Source organism: Lycium barbarum, chromosome 5, assembly GCF_019175385.1.
Source record: "Lycium barbarum isolate Lr01 chromosome 5, ASM1917538v2, whole genome shotgun sequence".
NCBI lineage: Eukaryota > Viridiplantae > Streptophyta > Magnoliopsida > Solanales > Solanaceae > Lycium > Lycium barbarum.
Window position 1 is genome coordinate 130,439,420 of NC_083341.1, and position 19,270 is coordinate 130,458,689.

The 19,270-nt window shown below is 36.8% G+C and overlaps 1 long non-coding RNA gene and 1 pseudogene across 1 annotated transcript; one reads left to right on the forward strand and one right to left on the reverse strand.

Moving 5' to 3' along the window:
- Nucleotides 1–3,935: 3,935 nt before the first annotated feature.
- LOC132639808 (putative late blight resistance protein homolog R1B-16) lies at nucleotides 3,936–18,828 on the reverse strand (annotated as a pseudogene).
- On the forward strand, nucleotides 7,669–10,485 carry LOC132641573 (uncharacterized). Its single transcript, XR_009582895.1, has 3 exons — nucleotides 7,669–7,893; nucleotides 8,838–8,888; nucleotides 10,230–10,485. It is a non-coding gene; the product is annotated as an uncharacterized LOC132641573 (long non-coding RNA).
- Nucleotides 18,829–19,270: the final 442 nt, after the last annotated feature.

The window sequence follows — 19,270 nt, forward strand, 5'->3', positions numbered from 1 at the left end:
TCAGTCCATATGGAAAGCAGACTGGACCAGTTAACTCGACACCGATTCACACAAAACAGCAACATTCAACAGGGATATTCATAAATGGCAAGCATATGCAGGTTCAGTCAACAATCAATCACCAAAAGGACAGGATCAAGCAAGCATAATAAATCCATTTGACAGTAATGATCAGCAAGGCTAAGAGACTAAGTGTCATGCTACCTAGACCCTAGAAGGACAGAACCAGTTCCAAGGCCTATGCAAGACTATGCACCAAATTAAGGAAAACATCATAGAAGGGCGAACATACAACAACTTGAGCCTGCACATGACATAAGGTTTCCAGATACTACCAAACATGTGAAGGCTTATATGTTTCATATCTTTACATGAGCAACAAAGGCACCAACAGTTCAAGACATGAGAGATGCAGCACACACAAACTAGAGACTACAGGGGAAAAGATATCCATCATGCTTTCTGGACACAAAGCAGGCAAACAAACAGATTAGCTTCAACATAAATAAAAATGACCACTGATAGACATATCCTAACCTGCAGATTGGCTTCAACATAGATCCCTAATGATCTTATCCGACTTGAACAAATAGCAATCGAGCCAAACATGCTCCCTTGAACAACATGTCATGTAAACTAGCATTTCACCACATACCTAACCTATCGATAAATACATCGCAAACAGACCTACCAATCTTCTGATAGTAACAACAGTAAAACGTCATACTATTACAAACTTAACTAAAAATGTAAACATAATAACAACACGACCAAACAGAAACCCCAAAAAAAAAAACTAAAGGAAGGAAAGTTACATGAATTGAATCAACATGAGTTTGATTGAAGAATACACTGACTTTAAACACCAAAATCACCTTAAACGAAAACCAGCAAATGACTAAACTAATCTAAACACGTCCAAACAAACATGACTATGTCAAATTAGAGATCAAAACCATCATCATAATCATCCCCACGTAAACTCGTACGAACATCTAAACGCCAACAAAACTGAAATTAAACTAAACTAAAATTAAGACCTAAACAAATAGATTCTGTCAACTTCTAAACTGCAAAACCCGAACTAAATTAAGACACGATCATACAAGCATCATTAAAACCAAAATCAAACTAACCAATCCGGAACATGCTCGATACTACAAGTCATAAACTAAGATTCAACCAAATGAAATGAGCATGTGTGAACATATAACTGCTTCTTAACTTACTAAACTGAAATTAAACTACTTAAAGAAAGATCGTTTACCTTTTTCGAGTGCAGTGAACTAGGCTCGATCCACAGAAACAAATTCAAATCCCAGATCGAAACGAATCCGAAAGTTTTTCGTGTGAGAAAATGTTTAAGAACAGGTAAAAGAAATTTATCAAATGGTGTGAAATTTAGAGTAGGCTACTGATAAAAAAAATAATCTCTGAAAACGTTTGAGTAATCCCCGGCTAAAGTTCACCGGAAAAGTAAAAATCAAGTGTGGAAGATAATTGTGTCCCTCTAAACATTAAAATCATTCCCGACCTCCTCCCAATTCGGATTATTTATAGGATTGTGATTAGAGTTTAAGAGAAGAGCAAGAGGAGTAGGAGCGTAGGTGGTGAGTGGAGAGGAGCGGGGTGCGGCGGTGAGTGGAGTGTAGGGTAGAGAGAGAGAGGGGGGCGGCTGAAAAAAGGAAAAAAGAAAGAGAAAGAGAAAGAGAGGTAGGGATTAGGAAAATAATAAGTGGGCCGGGTCGGGTGTTGGAGTGGACTGGATCGGGTAGAGTTGTGGGCTGGTCCGTTTGAGTAGTGAAATGGGTAATGGGCTGGACGAATTAATTAGAGTATGGGCTAATAATTTGGCTGAAAATTATTGATCCTTCCTCCCCTATTTAATTATTCTTGGGCTTTTAGCTTAATAACTGGTACAATATATACTATGTGAAAACAAATGGTAATTAGTATGTATAAAGTAAAAAATTAATTTAACGAGTACAAATTCTAAATGAAACGATGACGAACCATTTAACATTTGTGATAAAGTAATACAAGTAATATTGATAGTAAAGTAGTGAAAATGAAAGTAATGATGTTAATAGTAGTAGCAGTAAAAAATAATAGTGAAAATAAAGTGTTTGGCTTTTCAATGAATTTAGAAGCCCCGAGTAAATAAATTGAAATAAAAGAGGGATAAAATTGGGTGTCAACAGCCGTGTTAATGGACTGGGGATGGAGTTGTTGAATCAGTCAAGTTACAAGGTATGGAAGACATGTATGGAGTCATACCTTGTGGGAGAGGATTTGTGGGATGTTGTTAATGGTAGTTACACAAGTCCTCCTATTGACGGACCGCAAAAATAGCGACGCATGCAAGAAATGGAAGCAAATTAATGCGAAGGCGGAGTTCATCCTGAAGAGGTCCATTTCTCACAACTTGTTTGATCATATTATTAGGTGCAAATCAGCTCATGAGATATGGAGGACCCTCGATCGGCTGTTCAACAAGAAGGATGAAGCGCGACTACAAATCTTGGAGAATGAATTGGACAACACCATTCAAGGTAATCTTTCTATTGTCGAATATTTTTTGAAGATTAAGAACTTATGTTCAGCGATCTCATTATTAAATCCGGATGAGACTATCTCTGAAGCAGGAATGAGAAGAATTATCATTGGTGGTTTGAAGAAAGAATATATTCCTTTTGTTACATCAATTCAAGGATGGGCTCAACCACCATTCTTGGAGGAGTTTAAAAATTTATTGTCATCACAGGAGCTACTAGCCAAATAGATGGCTAGTGTGTCTATCAAAGAAGGGGAAGGAAATGCTCTTGTAGCTGACAAGAGGAATTTTAAAGGAAGACAAAAGCGAAGTGGCTCAAGAGAGATGACACATTCTCAATTCCATGAGGGGTCAAGCTCACCAAGACAGAAGAAAGAGTCTTCTAATAAAGGTAAGAAGACTATTAAATGTTATCGATCTAGTGAAGTAGGACACATAAAAAAATTTTGCCGAGCCAAGGAAAGCTACATGGCTCAAACTGAGAGAGCTCCTGAAGAAGAAGATTGGGGAAGGTTCTTTGTAGCTGAGACTCAAGTAGTAAATGCCTTGGCTTCTCTCAATTTCGAAAGAGGCTGGATCGTTAATTCAGGATGTGGGCACCATCTCACTGAAGATGAATCTAAATTTTTCAACCTCCAAGAAAACAATGGTTGTGATGTCATTGTGACAGCAGATAATACGGTCCATCACGTGGAGAAGGAAGACACTGGCGTCATCAAAAAGCAAGAAAATTCCAAAGACGTTCAGACTAGTGACGTGATAGCTGCTACCGAGGAAATCAACGAAGCAGATCCTGAAACTGGTAATAAAAGTCTGGACGTAGAGGGTGTTGAAGTAGAACCTGAGCATGAAGTTTCTGAAACTATATATGACAATGATGACCATTCTAGAGAAAGCATTGACGGAGTTGTAGTGGAAGTTGAAGTCTCTGGTCAATCATCTACCGTATCAAAGTCAATCACTAGCTCAGATCAAATACTGGAAGCAGATGGAGAAGCTGACGGTTAAATAAATGAAGAGGTTGACCTTGAAGGCTCAATTTCATATGGAGAGATAGATAATATGGTTTTTGGATGCTCTGAAGCTGACAAACAATTTATTGAGGAGTTGAAAAGGGAATCTAGTGGTGGATCATGTGTTGGTATTGAGGCTTTGAAGAAAATTCATAGTCAGATCGTCACCGACTCAGGTGTTTCTCCAGATAACAGAATTGTTAAGGAGCTAAGAGAAAGGGAGAGTCTGGAAACTCAAGAATGAAAAATTCAGCATGAAGATGATTCACGTGGTTCGCAAAGTCCAAAAAGAAATAGTGGCAAGACTGCCCGCTACAGAGATGAAACTTTTATCAAGACGTATTCATGTTTCTTTGGAGGCCCAATTATCAGCGGAAAACCATCATCATTTGAAGAAGGAAGAAGTGTCGGGAAAACATTGCTGAAATCTTCACCAAGGCACGTCCAAAAGCTTCGTCTAAGTTCTTCTGCGACAAGTTCAGGATAGCTTCAAAAAATTACTTTAAGGGGGAGTGTGAAAAATTAAAGTTAATTTTTTGGAAGAATAAATATCATAGATATTTAGAAAAGTTTCTAGAAAGTTATAATGTAATATCTTTGATATATATTGTATTAGGAAATGTCTAGAAATTCTAGACACTTAGATATTTTTAGTAGAGGATAGAAAAATCTAGATATTCAAGAGTAATACTAGAAGATAAAGATAACTAGATTTTTCTTATGGATGGATCTAGAATAACATCTAGAAGCATCCCTAAACAAGTATAAATAGGGGTGACATTAGGCATTTGTAACCAATCCAAGCCAAACCCAATTGTAAGTCATTCAAGCCAATTCAATAAAGTCTTCTTCAACTAAATTCTCCCTTTCATAACTTCCTCTTCTTTAGTTGAATCTTCCGATCTTAGTTAACGATCTTGGGCTAGCAGAAGGTCTCCCCGATTTACTTTTCTTCTGCTATATTTTTCTACAGTTTTGACCAAAGAATATATATGAGGATGGAATTTCTTAGTTGAGGAGTAGGCTTTTACGAGTTCGTATAACTTTCATGGAATTTTTTGGGTCTTTTCTTATTGATAGTACTCTATCTAATAAATAAGATAATAAATAATAAATCTTTAGACAAGGTTTCAAACAAAAAGAATAGTTAGTAAAAGGCAACTTATTATAGTAAGTAATGTGAGACTGAATGTAGTTATATTTTCTTAGTAGTGTACCTTGATGATGAGCTTGAAATTAGTATTTTGATAATCTTCAACTTGTGTTTCTTGGATATCCCTAGCTGACTTTACTACAGACTCATTGCAGTTCTCTACCTCAATGGACTTAAGAGAAGAGATGTCCCCGAGACAAGAAGGGATCTCCTTAAGCTCCTGGCAACCACTCAAAACCAAGCCTTCAAGGTTTCGAAAGGCATCATCGATGACAATCCATTCCTCAAATAAAGTTAAGCTATCTAGCTTCAAGACTTTGAGTTGAGGGAACTCGTCATCGCTCACTTTCCATTCCATATTCATGAATTTAACCAAGTACAATTTGAGTACCTGAAGGTTCTGAAGCTGTGCAATTTCTGACAAGTGCTCAGGATACAAGTAAAAGCCAGATAGTTTCAAGTTCTTTAGATTTTGTGCAGAGATAAAAAAAGGGAATATTTTTAGGGGAATATAATTGAATAATCTTTAATATATCAATCCCTTTCGGTAGATTCAATACATGGTGCTGAAAGCCGGAGACCCTCGCGATATTAGTTTTCGAAGATTAGGCATTTTGCTCAACTTCAGTTCCACATCCTCGACACAAGCAAAAAATGGACAGGAAAAAGTTTCAAGATCGTGAAGTTTCAGGGAGTTCTCAAGTAATTCTTCTGCATCTTCAATGGCGAAGTTAGAAATAAGCAAATGTTTGATTTTAACCATCTCCCAAACTGTACCGGGTACGATAAAACAAAGCACATATGATTGTCAAACTGTGGGTGAAATAGAGAGAGACTTGGTTCGCGATCTGCTTTCTCTGTATGTCGTACAATCAACAACAACAACTGTAAACCTGCACTGCTAACTGCACAACTGTACAACAATGCTGCGGCCCATGCGTCAAGTCAAACATGGCATGAGTGGTCTCTATCTCACCCACATGTTCCTCAATATATATACAACTTGTTCCAACATATTGGGTATCACTTGAAAACCTAAACTATCTTGTGCAAATTCTTGCCGCCACAAGTTCTCAAGTGCTCTCAAGAACAAAGTCACTTACAAGCTGAAGAACTTGATCCAGACACCAGATTATGTCTAAGTTCTTTAGGTAGTTGTGAGTCTTTGTTCATTTGCTCTTTAAACTATAAACCTACTCTTCTTTCAAGAAGCTGTTGTAGGTGTTGTAAATTCTCAGTAGTTGTCAGGCAGTTTACCTATTCAGTCTATTGAGTGGTACCCTTGGCTAGAGTTAGTTAAGTATATTAGTTGGTTTGGCTAGAGTTAGTCAAACTTGGTTGTGAGCTTGGCGAAGGGTGGTCAAGAGGTGTAGCTTACAATAGGTGTATTGTAAGGGTGAGGGATTTATGTGAGTTAAATTCCTAGATTGCAAGAGGTTGTAATCTGAAGTTGCTCGGTGATGGTGGAGTTGAAATCCTACGTGGTAGGTCGCGATTTTTAATCCCTTGAGCAAGAAGTTTTCCACGGTAAAAATCTTATGATATTTACTTACTGCACCGTCTAACAGAACTGGTAGACAACCAGGTCTCTCCATATACTGTTTGGTGGACGCACTATTTTCAACAGGGTAGTACTGTAATTTTAAATTCTCTTTTCCTACATCTTAATAGCATAGTTTCAAGGTTTGAAAGATTGGATATGGACGAAGGAATTAAGATTTGTTCAATTCCTGCAGAGAAATATCTCAAGTAAACTAGATCAGTTGGGATAAAATCAATAGCAACGTAATTCTCCAAATCCAACACTTTTAGAAACTTGAAATTCTGTAAAATGCGCGAAATTGACAAGGTGTGTGAGGATGGTCTACGAGGGGCACAGTATGCTGCATCATTCTTGCAAAGTACAGAGCCAACAAGTGAGCAAGACGAGATCCATTCTACAAGATTATCCACTTTAGAGAAGGCCAAGCGACATTGAGCATGTTGCTTGTGAACATAGAAAGAAGGATTGGCATTTTGATCCCCGTGAAACATATAAATCAGCAACATCATAACATTGATTTTCACATATAACTTGGTTACTTGATCACTGAAATTATAATGAAGTAGACGATAATCATGGAGAAATGAAGAATAAGGTGTGTTTGAGCTAAGGTATGTTTGGTTTGCTGTTCGTGGAAAATGAAAAAGAGCAAAGTGGTTTTGGGACCATTTTATTCATACAAGGAGAAGCAGACACGTGGCCACTATGCAGGTCCAGACATCATACACACGAAACCAACAGAAGCTTCCTAATATTTCATCTATGTAAATATTTAGCCTTTTATTTTATTCCTCAGTATTTGTAAATATCATTTAGTTACACACATACAAATAGGAGTAGGACACCTGTATAGGTTATTAATGTTATATCCCGTATTTTTTTTACGTCGGATTATTTGTAAGCTGAGGTGGGGCCCACACATCGAGATTTTTTTTTGGACATCTGAAAAGTCATATGAATCACATATGTGAAGTTAAACACAACTCAAGAAGGACCCTTGGGCCAAATCAAAGTGGATGTCCTCCAAACGAATATTTTTAAGAAAACGTTTTCGGGTGATCTGACTTGTAGGGGCAAAAACGGTATTATAAGTTTGGAATTTGGAAAAATATCAAGAAATAGAAGTTGTAGATAATTGAATTAGCTTTCCAACCATAGGTTGTGGGTTCCCAGGTGACATCGGTACAAGGAGATATGGAAGTTTTAAGGTCGAAAGGTCAGTGGGCTAGGCCCAACTCGGGATCAACCGAGTTGGCCCAAAAAAATGAAGAAAAAAAATTAGGCCCAAAAGAGGGGTGGCCAGCCATACAATGGCCCAAGCCCATGGATTCTAATTAATTTCCATGTGATAATTAAATAAAAGGGGTCATTTAGTTGTCTTGAAACATATAGAAGTTTCAAGAACATTAGAAGAGGAGAAAAACAAAACAAATGAAGAGCAAAGGAGACATGGCATACGGCCATGCTCTCCAATTTTTGTCCCTTTGAAATCTTCTCCCAAAAATTATTTTCTTGTGGTATTCCTACTAATTCAAGGGTCCTTTACAACTTGGTGTAATTATTTTGGAAGAAAGAACACTTGTTTCTTCAAGTTGACAACTTGGTCAAGTGAAGAAGATTGTAGAAAAAGGTAAGAATTAATCCCTTTTTATTATGTTATGAAGGTTGGTTTATGTTGTAGTATGTAGAAATGAGTAGAATTTATGGAAATATGGAAGTTTACAAAGTGGGTGTGCATATATGTAAGTGGACATATATGTATATTGTTGTATAAATAATATGAGTTGAATTTTATGTTGTATTCTAGTTGTGGTTATGGTGAAATTTATATTGGAAATGGAAGAAAATGGTTCACGTTGGCATGGAAAATTATTGGAAATAGTTATAGGAAATTATATGATTTTAATGAAGTTTTTATGTAATTATAGAAGTGGAGTTTTAAATGTGAATTATTATGTTAGTTGGTGAATTTGGAAGGATAATAGTCCATATTGGCATGAAAGATTGGTTGTTAAGTGGTTATGAGAAGTTTTGTGATTTTATGGTAGATTTATGTAATTATGAAAATGAAATTATTAAGGTGCAAATTATGATTATGGTTGATGAAATTGGAAGATGGAAATATGTTAGGAATATGTAGATTGAAGATTAGAAGTTTTGGATGGATTATGGTTTTGGTGGAAAGTTTGTATATTTTGTATATCTTGTGAATATTTGGTAGAAATGATATGAAATGCTTCCGAATTATATTGTAATGATCTTGATTAGTAATGAATGTAAAAACATTGAGATTGGTTTTGGAAATGTGAAGTTGGAATGAAAGCTATTGCATTATGTTGGAAAGAAGACTAGTTGTGTTATATTGTGTTTTGTAGTCATGGTTGTTGTCATTGTGTTGATAGTTTGGCCGGGTTGAATTCCCGGATTGTTGTTGATAAAAATTGGCTAAGTTGAATTTTGGGGATGGTGTATTTATAGGGGAGATGCTGCCCAAATTTTTGTAGACAAGTATTGGTTAAGATTGAAATCTTAAAGCCTTACAATTAACATTTGGTAATTGTGACCAAATTGTAGATTTTGGCGAACTTGAAACTTGATTTTGGAGACGTGTATGAAGCGGAAAAGGTATGTAAGGCTTCACCCTTCCTTCTATGGCATGCCTTAAACGTAATAAGTTGGGTACGAGCCTCGGGGACAACTCTATTTCCCGGAATCCGCACTTAAAGTTTCCCCTTTTTCATTCAGTAGAATTGAATTAGAAATTGTGTAAAATATTGGAGAAACTTCCTAAACATCTAGAACTGGCATAAATATGACCCGACTACCTTAAAACCCTCACAAGTGACGTCATGAAATATAATGTACGTAAATTTGGTACGCCGCCTCATTTGACCTGAGGTGGGCCCATTGTTCCCGGATTTTCCCTATTGCTCCGTTTGACTTATTTTGGAGTAGAATCCAAAGGAAACTTTTGATCCTCGTTCCGATTATCAAACGATAAGTACTGTACCATTCTAATGGAAATATGTATATGTTTATAAAATATGTACATGATACACGTATATGTATATGATAAAAGATCCAGAGCGCTATAGTCGCTGATATACGTACATGATACCAGTATATGTATATGATAAAAGATTCAGAGCGCTATAGACGCTGATATATGTACATGATGTATGCATATGTATACGGGGAAGATGGGAATAAGGGCAGAGCGTTATACACGCATATCCACCTGATCAGTTGGCATTACATGACATGATATCGTCCCGGACGCGGGATGCCCGGACGCGGGATGTGTATTTATGGCTAAATGGATCGGCTGCCGACGCCTCAGCAATATGACATGTTCTATTTTTATATATATATGAACAAGAAAAGATTTTCAACGGAAAGCTAAGCTATGATATGATACGCTATGCCATGATATGATACGCTACGACAAGCTATGCTATGATATGATAAGCTATGCTATGATATGACAAGTTACGCTATGGCATGATACACTATGACACACTATACTATGACATTGACATGATATAACACGACACGACATGCTGTAGTAAGACATGACATTACACGATATAATATGCCATGATAAGACACGATAGGATACGACCTGATATGCCACGATAGGATACGACCCAATATGCCACGATAGGATACGATAGGGCACGATAGGACACGATACGACAAGATACGACATAATATAAGTTCTATTTTCTACGTTCATGGAGGGGAAACGTTTTTAAAAGGGAAAGACAAGCCATGCATGATAGCCGCCCAAACAGGGGCCTTCCTATGTACAAGTTACTTTCTTGCCTCGTTATATGTCCTGTGACTCCATGATATTATTAATCGCACTCTATGTTATTGCTTGCATTGTCTTCCATGCCTTACATACTCGGTACACTATTCGTACTGACGTCCCTTCTTGTGGACGCTGCGTTTCATGCCACGCAGGTCAGCAGACAGGTGGACTTGATCCTTAGGAGCTCTACCAGCGGTACTCTACAGTGCTCCAGTTGTTCCGGAGCCTCACTTCCGCGGTACTATTTTGTGTATGTATATTCGGGCACAGCAGTACCCGGCCCTTTCTATGTATAAGTGTACTATGTCTAGAGGCTCGTAGACAGATATGCCCAGTCAGTCAAGTACAGTTAGATATATGGTGTGTTGGCATTTTAATGTTGTTGTATAAAGTGATAACGAAGTTTACTAGTCTATGTTCATAATGATGCTGCTAATGTTAATGTTAAAAAAAAAATATATGGCACAGTTCCTACGGCCCGCTGAGAAGTAAAGGTAAAACGATAGATAAGGGGTGCTCGGTACAAGTATCGGGTACTCATCACGGCCCCTAGTCGGGTCGTGACAATTAACTGCAATATTCTTTTACATAGCTATAAATACATATACAGTGATGGTGATCAAATACACAGAGAAAATTTATCTCAATCCTTTCTTCTTAATTTGATTCCTTTATGGTATCAGAGCAATGATAGTATTCACTCTCTTCTTTTTTTCTCTATTCGTCTTCTTCATCTTGTTTCTTCGTGAAAATGGGTGAACAAACTTCTGAGACTATGGGTGAGAAATCTTCATCCTTTCTTTATTTCACCCTCAAATTACCCAGGAACTCTCTTAGTTAACACTGTTTTTTATGGGAAAAGTTTTGGGGGATGAAAAAGGGCTATGTGGATTGTTTTGACTGCTAAAAACAAAGCAGATGGAACTACTGCTGAACCTGCTGTTGGATCTGACCTTCATTCTGCTTGGTCCAGATCCAATAACATGGTGATTTCATAGTTATTAAACTCACTCTCCAGGGACATTTCTAACAGTGTGCTATATTGTCACACTGCTAAGAACATCTGGACTGAATTAGAAACCAGATTTGGGCAAAGTTCTAGGACTAGATTGTATCAACTCCAGAAGGATTTGAGTGACCTTGTCCAGGGGTCATCTGATATGGCTGGGTACTTTACCAAAATCAAGAGACTCTGGATACTGTGGATTCATTCATCCCATGTTCTTGTGCTTGTTCCTGTGGGGCAAAAGAAAAGAATGTCAAATTCAAACAAGATGAAAGACTAGTGAAGTTTTTAATGGGACTTAATGACTCTTTCTGTGGTGCTAGAGGAAACATACTTATGATCTCACCATTACCCACCATTGCTAATGCTTATGCATTGTTGATTCAAGAGGAAAAACAAAGGGAGATGTATAAAACTCCTAGATACCCTGGTGAATCTTCCTCTTTTGCTGTTGTTCAGCTGAACACCACAGGACAAAGGACTTTTACCACTGATTTCAGAGCTCAAAGAGGATACAATGACAATAAGAATTCTGGACTTGTTTGCAAGTACTGTAAGAAACCTGGCCACTCTATTGAAAAATGCTATAAACTACATGGTTTTCCTCCTAATTGCAAGTTTACTAAGCAAAGAAACTACCAGAAATTAGCTTAGAGTAATGCAGTGTCCTACAATGATGAATTTGTTGAGCCTTTTCTTGGCATTGCTCAGTCTAGTGAGCAAGGAAAACTGCTTAGTCCTGAGCAATTGACACAAATCATGCAGATGCTATAACAGGTGAAAACAAATAATCAATCCTACAGTTCTAATGTCATAGCTAATGCAAGTTGTGCTGGAATAAGTTTGAGCCCTTTCTTTTTAAATTATAAGGTTGATATTACAAAAATCACTAACAAAACTTGGTCAACTGATTCTGGGGCTTCAAAACACATGATTTACATCAAAGAATTTTTTATCAATATGAAATCACTTCCCTATCCTGTCTATGTTGAATTACAAAATTCTCAAAGAGTTTCAGTTTCTCAGTTTGGTTCTGTCAAGTTGTTTTCAAACGTGACTACCTACAATGTTTTGTTTATTCCTAGTTTTCATTTTAATATTTTATCTGTCCATAGACTTTGCCAACAACTTTCTAGCTTTAAGATTTTTTCTCCCTTTCACTGTTTAAAAGGACTATATGTGCTCAACAATAGGAATCCAGAAGCTCCACTCTTGCCTAGGTCTAGTTTTAAGTCACCTAGTTATGTTGTTGATTCCCTAAAGGATGTATCATCCAGTTTTAGTTGTAATTCTTTTTCGGATGTTAAGAGTAGATTATGACACCATAGATTGGGCCATATGCCTTTTTCAAATATGAAGAATATTAATGGAATTCCTTTCGGTGTTTGTTCTAAATTTTTGACTCCTTGTTCTGTTTGTCTATTAGCAAAGCAAAGTAATTACCTTTTCCTAACAACCATATATCTTCCAAGCAATGTTTTGATCTTATACATATTGATACATGGGGACCCTATAAGATACCTACTTATGATGTTTATAAGTATTTTTTGACCAAAGTTGATGATTTTAGTAGGTGTACTTGGACTTTCCTTCTATCTACTAAATCTAATGCATTCCCTATTCTAAAATATTTCCTTGTCATGGTAGAAAGACAATTTGCTAAGAAAGTGAAAGTAATCAGGTCTGATAATGCTTGGGAATTGGGTTCTAGTACAGAAACATCTTCTTTTTTATCCAGTTAAGGAATAATTCATCAAACCTCTTGTGTAGCCACACCACAACAAAATGGCGTAGTTAAAGGAAACATAGGAATTTGTTAGAGGTATGTAGGCTTTACTATTCCAATCTCACTTACCACCTAAGTTCTGGGGTGATTGCCTTATGACAGCCACATATTTGATTAATAGGTGTCCTACAAGAATTTTATCTTTTAAAACTCCTTATGAGAAATTATTTGATCATCCTCCTTCCTATTCTCATTTGAAATGTTTAGGTTGTCTTTGTTTTGAATACACATTATCCAATGGAAGAACTAAACTAGAACCTAGAGCACAAGCCTGTGTATTTCTTGGTTATCCTTTTGGACAGAAAGGATACAGACTCTTCAATTTACAGTCTCAGAAATTCTTAATTTCTAGAAATGTGGTATTTCATGAGAACATCTATCCTTTTAATTCCATTCACATTGACAGTCCTATTTTTCCTCTCCGTGACACAGTTAACAGTCCTACACTAGATATTCCCACATTTTCTAATGATTCAATTCCATCTACCAATTCCCATAATCCACCCAGCACACCACTCATACCACAATCTCCTACTACTCTTCCTACATCATTGCCTTTGTCACCTAACTCATCTTCTCAAGACCTTAACACATCTGATCCTTTTATACCTATTTTTGAGTCTGAAACTTCCCTAAGGAGATCTACTCAGATCAGTCAATACCCCAGCTTATTTACAAGATTACATATGCAATGCCATTCATATTTCCAATGTTGCTTCTTCATGTTTTAATTCTTCTGTTTCTCCTTCTCATTTTTCTTTTAATACCTTGTCTCCAACTAACAAAAATTACCATAACTCTATTTCTCAAATTTTTGAACCAAAATGTTTTTCTCAAGCTATTTTATACCCTGGTTGGAGATGCTATGACAAAGGAACTCGAGGCTTTGATCACAAATGACACTTGGGAAGTTGTACCCCTGCCTACTGGAAAGAGGGCATTACCTTCAAAATAGGTATATAAAGCTAAGCTCGACTCTAATGGTACTTTAGAGAGATTAAAAGCCAGACTAGTGGTACGTGGTGATATACAAGAGGAAGGTATCGACTTTACTGAGACTTTCACTCCAGTAGTCAAAATCACTACAATTAGATGTGTACTTGCAGTTGCCATTAAAAGAGGATGGGGACTTTATCAGTTGGATGTTAATAATGCATTTATTCATGGGGATTTAGCCGAAGAAGTGTACATGAAGTTTCCAGCAGGGTTACAAGTCAGTGATCCTACTTTTGTTTGTCGATAATAGAAGTCTTTATATGGGCTCAAACAAGCCTCTCGACAGTGGTATTCAAGATTAACGTCAGCTTTGAGCTACAAGGGTTTTCATCATTCTTTAAACGAATATTCATTGTTTTACAAATGTTCTGGTTCATCTATTTCTCTTATTGTAGTCCGCGTGGATGATATTTTGCTCACGAGTAACAACAAAGAAGAACTTGATGAATTAAAATCATTTCTTGACAAAGAGTTTAAGATAAAGGATTTGGGGAACTTACACTATTTTTTGGGGATTGAGATCATTCGTGAACCCCAGGGTCTCATACTTAGTCAAAGGAAGTTCATTTTGGAACTCCTTGATGAATACCATTGTCACGATCTGAATCCTGCTTCATCGCCTTTGGACCCTACTCAGAAATTGACAGCCAAGATGGACTCTTCGTTACCAGATCCGACTGTTTATTGTCGATTGATTGGGCAATTGAACTTCTTGACACATACTTGACCAGATCTGTGCTTTTCAGTACAATATCTAAGTCAATATATGCGATCTCCACACCATGGCCATCTTGCTGCTGCTAAGAATGTTCTTCGTTACCTACTCTTCGACCCTAGATTAGGAATTTTCTCAACAGCTCTCCATCCTTCAAATTGCTTGCTTTTTACGAATCAAACTGGGCCACTTGCCAAGACTCCAAACATTATGTGAGCGGATTTTTTATTAGCATGGGTGGTAGTTCCATCTCTTGGAAGTCTAAGAAATAGTCGTCGATTTCAGTATCATCGGCGGAAGCCGAATACAGATTGATGCGCAGGGTAGTTGCCGAATTAACTTGGCTCGTTCGTCTTTTTTGAGATATGTCCCTTTCACCCTCACTTCCTATTTCTCTTCACTCAGACAGCCAAGCTGCCATACATATCGCAAAAAATCCTGTCTTTCATGAACGGACGAAGCATGTTTCCATTGATTGTCACTTCGTCCATCAACAATATCTCTATGGTCTCTTTTTTTTTTTCATCCCTTCTTCATCACAAGTAGCAGATTTGTTTACAAAACCACATCCGGGTCGATCTGATCATTTTCTTTTGAAGAAGTTGAGGGTTCGTACACCACCCTCCAACTTGAAAGGGGGTAATGGAGTAGACGATAACCATGGAGAAATGAAGAATAAGGTGTGTTTGAGCTAAGGTGTGTTTGGTTTGCTGTTCATGGAAAATGAAAAAGAGTAAAGTGGTTTGGGACCATTTTATTCATACAGGTCCTTTCATCATACACAAGAAACCAACCAGAAGCTTCATAATGTTTCATCTATGTAAATATTTAGCCTTTTATTTTATTTCTTAGTATTTGTAAATATTAGTTAGTTACACACATACAAATAGGAGTAGGACACCTGTATAGGTTATTAATAGCAATATTCTTTTACATAGCTATAAATACATGTACACTGATGGTGATCAAATACAGAGAGAAAATTTATCTCAATCCTTTCTTCTTAATTTTATTCCTTTAGAATATATAAATTAGTCAAATCATATCATTAGTTTTCAAATATAACTTGAAATACTTGATTGATTGAATGAATAAATAAACCATAATCAATTAACATATTACCGTTTTATCCATTGTAGAAGATTCTCCTCAGTAGTTCTTTCCTTGCAGAAGTCGAGCAATAGATCATGAAGGTGGCATCCTTTGACCTTATCATTTGAACTGGTCCTCTGAGCAACCACCACTAGATTTCTTCCAATAAGATTCTCCAAGTAACCTTTTGCTATATCCTCCAAACTCTTGCCTTCACAACTTTTTACAAATCCTTCTGAGATCCATAATCTTGTTAAAACTACTCCAAAATAAAGAAAGCATGATCTAAGATGATCGGGTAAATTCTGATAACTCTGTTCAATAACCATCTTTGAGTCACCTTGAATGTGAGAACCTAAATTCTCAGCACTTTTTCCCAATATTCTTCTTTCTTCTCCATCTCTTTGAGAATATTGGCCACCAAAGCAAGTGAAAGAGGGAGTTTTCCACACATTTCTACAATCCTTTGGCTAACATCTATGAGGAGGGGGGAGAAGCTTTTTCCACCAAAAAATTCCTTTCCTAGCAACTTCCAACTTTCATCCTTGGTAAACCTACGAAGATGAAGGGGATCACTATGAACACTAGCATATTTGGCAACTTCATGATGTCGCATTGTTAGAATGATTCTACTTCTGTTATTGGCATCTGGAAAACAACCTCTTAAATCATCCCAAGCACTACTTTCTCACACATCATCAACAAGGATAAGGTACCTTCTGGGCAATAAAGTTTTGCGAAGCATATCGGCATCTTTACATTCAGAATCCTTACCAACAACATCAAGTAGCAAGGAAAATAATAAGTCCGTATATGCAGTGGCGGAGCCAGAATTTTCATCTAGGAGGTTCAAAAAAATGAAGAAGTAAATACACGAAGAAGCCAAGGTAATTCAGCGTCTACTATATATACATAAAAAAATAATTTTAACCTTGTATATACACTGTAATCTTTTACCGAGTGTGAACCCCTGGAGCCTACCTAGCTCCGCCCCTGCGTATATGAATATACTTGAGACACACAACACTGTGCACGAATATCAAATTGAGAGACAACTGAACTGTCAGAATAGAGTCTGTAAGCCAAAGTCATCTTACCTTGGGCCGGCCTGCCGTGAATTGAGATAACATCTTGCTCTTAGTAATTTATCTCATAATTTTTTATTACATCCTCAAACCCATAATTTCTTCATTCACGCTTGGTGTTCTTGGCAATTGTAATGAAGTATGAGCAGTGCCAGTCTTCATTGTATCTGATAATGTGAAGTTGAGAAGATATTCTAGTCAATTCCTACTCAAAAGCGGAAAGAAATAACTTCAACATCTGGAAGATCAAGATCATGGCGTTGTTACGGAGAGAAGGATCAATCTATGCTTTGGACGACTCATATCCCGAAAATATGAAAGAGGACAAGAAGCAGAAGATTGAGATGGATGCGTTTAACACAATTCAATTATCTTTATCAGACAACGTGTTATGTGAAGTCAGTACCGAGAAAACAGTTGCGAGTTTGTGGAAGAAACTTGAATATCTCTACCAGAAGAAATCAGTAACAACTAGAATATTGTTAAGGTAATGTTTACACACCTTCAAGATGAAGACAGGTACAACTTTACAGGATCATCTTGATACTTTTAATGAATTGGCTATGGATCTTACTCATGCTAATATTAAAGTGGGAGATGAAGAACTAACGCGCACTCTAGTGTTTTCACTATCACCGGCGTATAAAGACGTAGTTAATTCAGTGATGTACAGTAAGGAGGTGATCACGTTACAGACGGTAAGAAATGCATTGAATTTAGATGAATTAAGAAACCATGTCAACAATAGTGAGAAAGAGTGTTACACCCCGTACTTGCAGAGAAGCAGTGATCAAATTGAGCATAAGTATGTTGAACTATGGTTAAGTAAAATAACTTTGGAGTATAAGTGATGAAGCATTATTAAGTATATTTTTTATGAGTAAAGAATGCATATGAGGAATTTTGGAATGTCCTATAAGGAATTGAGTGGAAGGAGTTGAGTTAGTATGACTTTGGAAAAAGATGAGCGTTACTTTGAACAACAAAGTATGAGCCAACTTGGGGAAAGAATATATTTTAGGATATGAGGAGTTTTGAAGTAAATAAAAAGCTTAAATTAAAGTTCATGAAGTCTAGTTTTAACGCAACAAACCGCTCATTGATACGACATCAGAGTACAGAATTATGAATGTTACAAGTCAGGCTGACAGAGCAGAAACGAGCAGCTATAGTGCGCGGAAAGTTCTAGGTCGGTGCCAACCGACTCTAGAGCACTATAAAAAAGGGTTTAACCCTTATTTCTACATCCAAACCCCCCAAAACATATCCCAAATCCTCTAGAACATTCCCCCAACTTCCACAACATGCACATATATTCTTAAAAGTCTATATGACAATTTTGGTCATTTTTATTTCATTTTTAACATAACCCCAAGTCCTAGAAGCCTCTCCAAATATATTCCAACATATTTTCAAGCCTAAACCAAGGATCAAAGTGAAGATTAAAGTGGTTAGGGGTTCCAACTGAGGTCTACACTTGTCTCCCCTTCTTGAAGATGTTTGGGTGAGTATTTTAAGGTGGAGTAATCATGGAATTGAAGTGTTCTTGAATTTTGAGGTAAGATTTCATCTTAGTTGCATGTTTATAAGTTTGTTTGGTAATTATGTTAATATTTAAGGAGAAGAAAATTGGAGGAAAAGTTCAAATATACATTTGATGATATTTTGAGTTGTGAATTAACTTGAGTTATAATTATCAGTATGTTTTGAGCATAATCTTTTATGAGGGATAATAATGATGTTAAGGAATTGTCATATACGAGGGTATAAGGGGTTTTATGAAGTTGTGGTTATGGATTAATTATGAAAATAAGTTTTGGGATTAAATTGAGTATAGTTTGAATGTAATCTTTTGATTATGGATGTTCCGACAACTAATAGCACGTTGAGTTGATTTTAGGACATCAAAGAGTGGTAAGAAATCTGTGTTTACAGCCCTTACTCCTCTCTTGCAAACTTTGTACCACTTTTTTTAACAGAAAAAGGCCAAATATACCCTTCGTTATACTTTGAGTCCAAACCATTATACCCCTCCCCTCTATTTGTTCTTCCACCACTAACCCTCTGCCATTATTACCACCAATTGGACCTTAAGATCGACTTAGGCTAAATATGTTTATTCTATGAGCTTGTCTTTGACTCTTTCTGCTATGATCTTTTCTAACTAGTTACCAGGGGCGGAGCCAGGTAATGGCTAGGGGGTTCATTGGAACCCCCTTCGCCAAAAATTACCCTGTATATACAAGGTTGAATTATTTTTTCTGTATATATAATAGATGTTGAGTTCCCTTAGCTTCTTCGTTTGTTTACTACTTAATATTTTTCAACCCCCTTAGTGAAAATCCTGGCTCTGCCACTGCCAGTTACAGGTCTGATACTATATTAGTTCAACCTACTAACATATATTGCTCCTTTAAATGTTTTGATGAAAACTAGCAACAGAACTGGACCTCAACTTTCAAATTTTCCATCTGAAACTTGGTCATTGGGTCACTTGCCACTTCTCATGAATC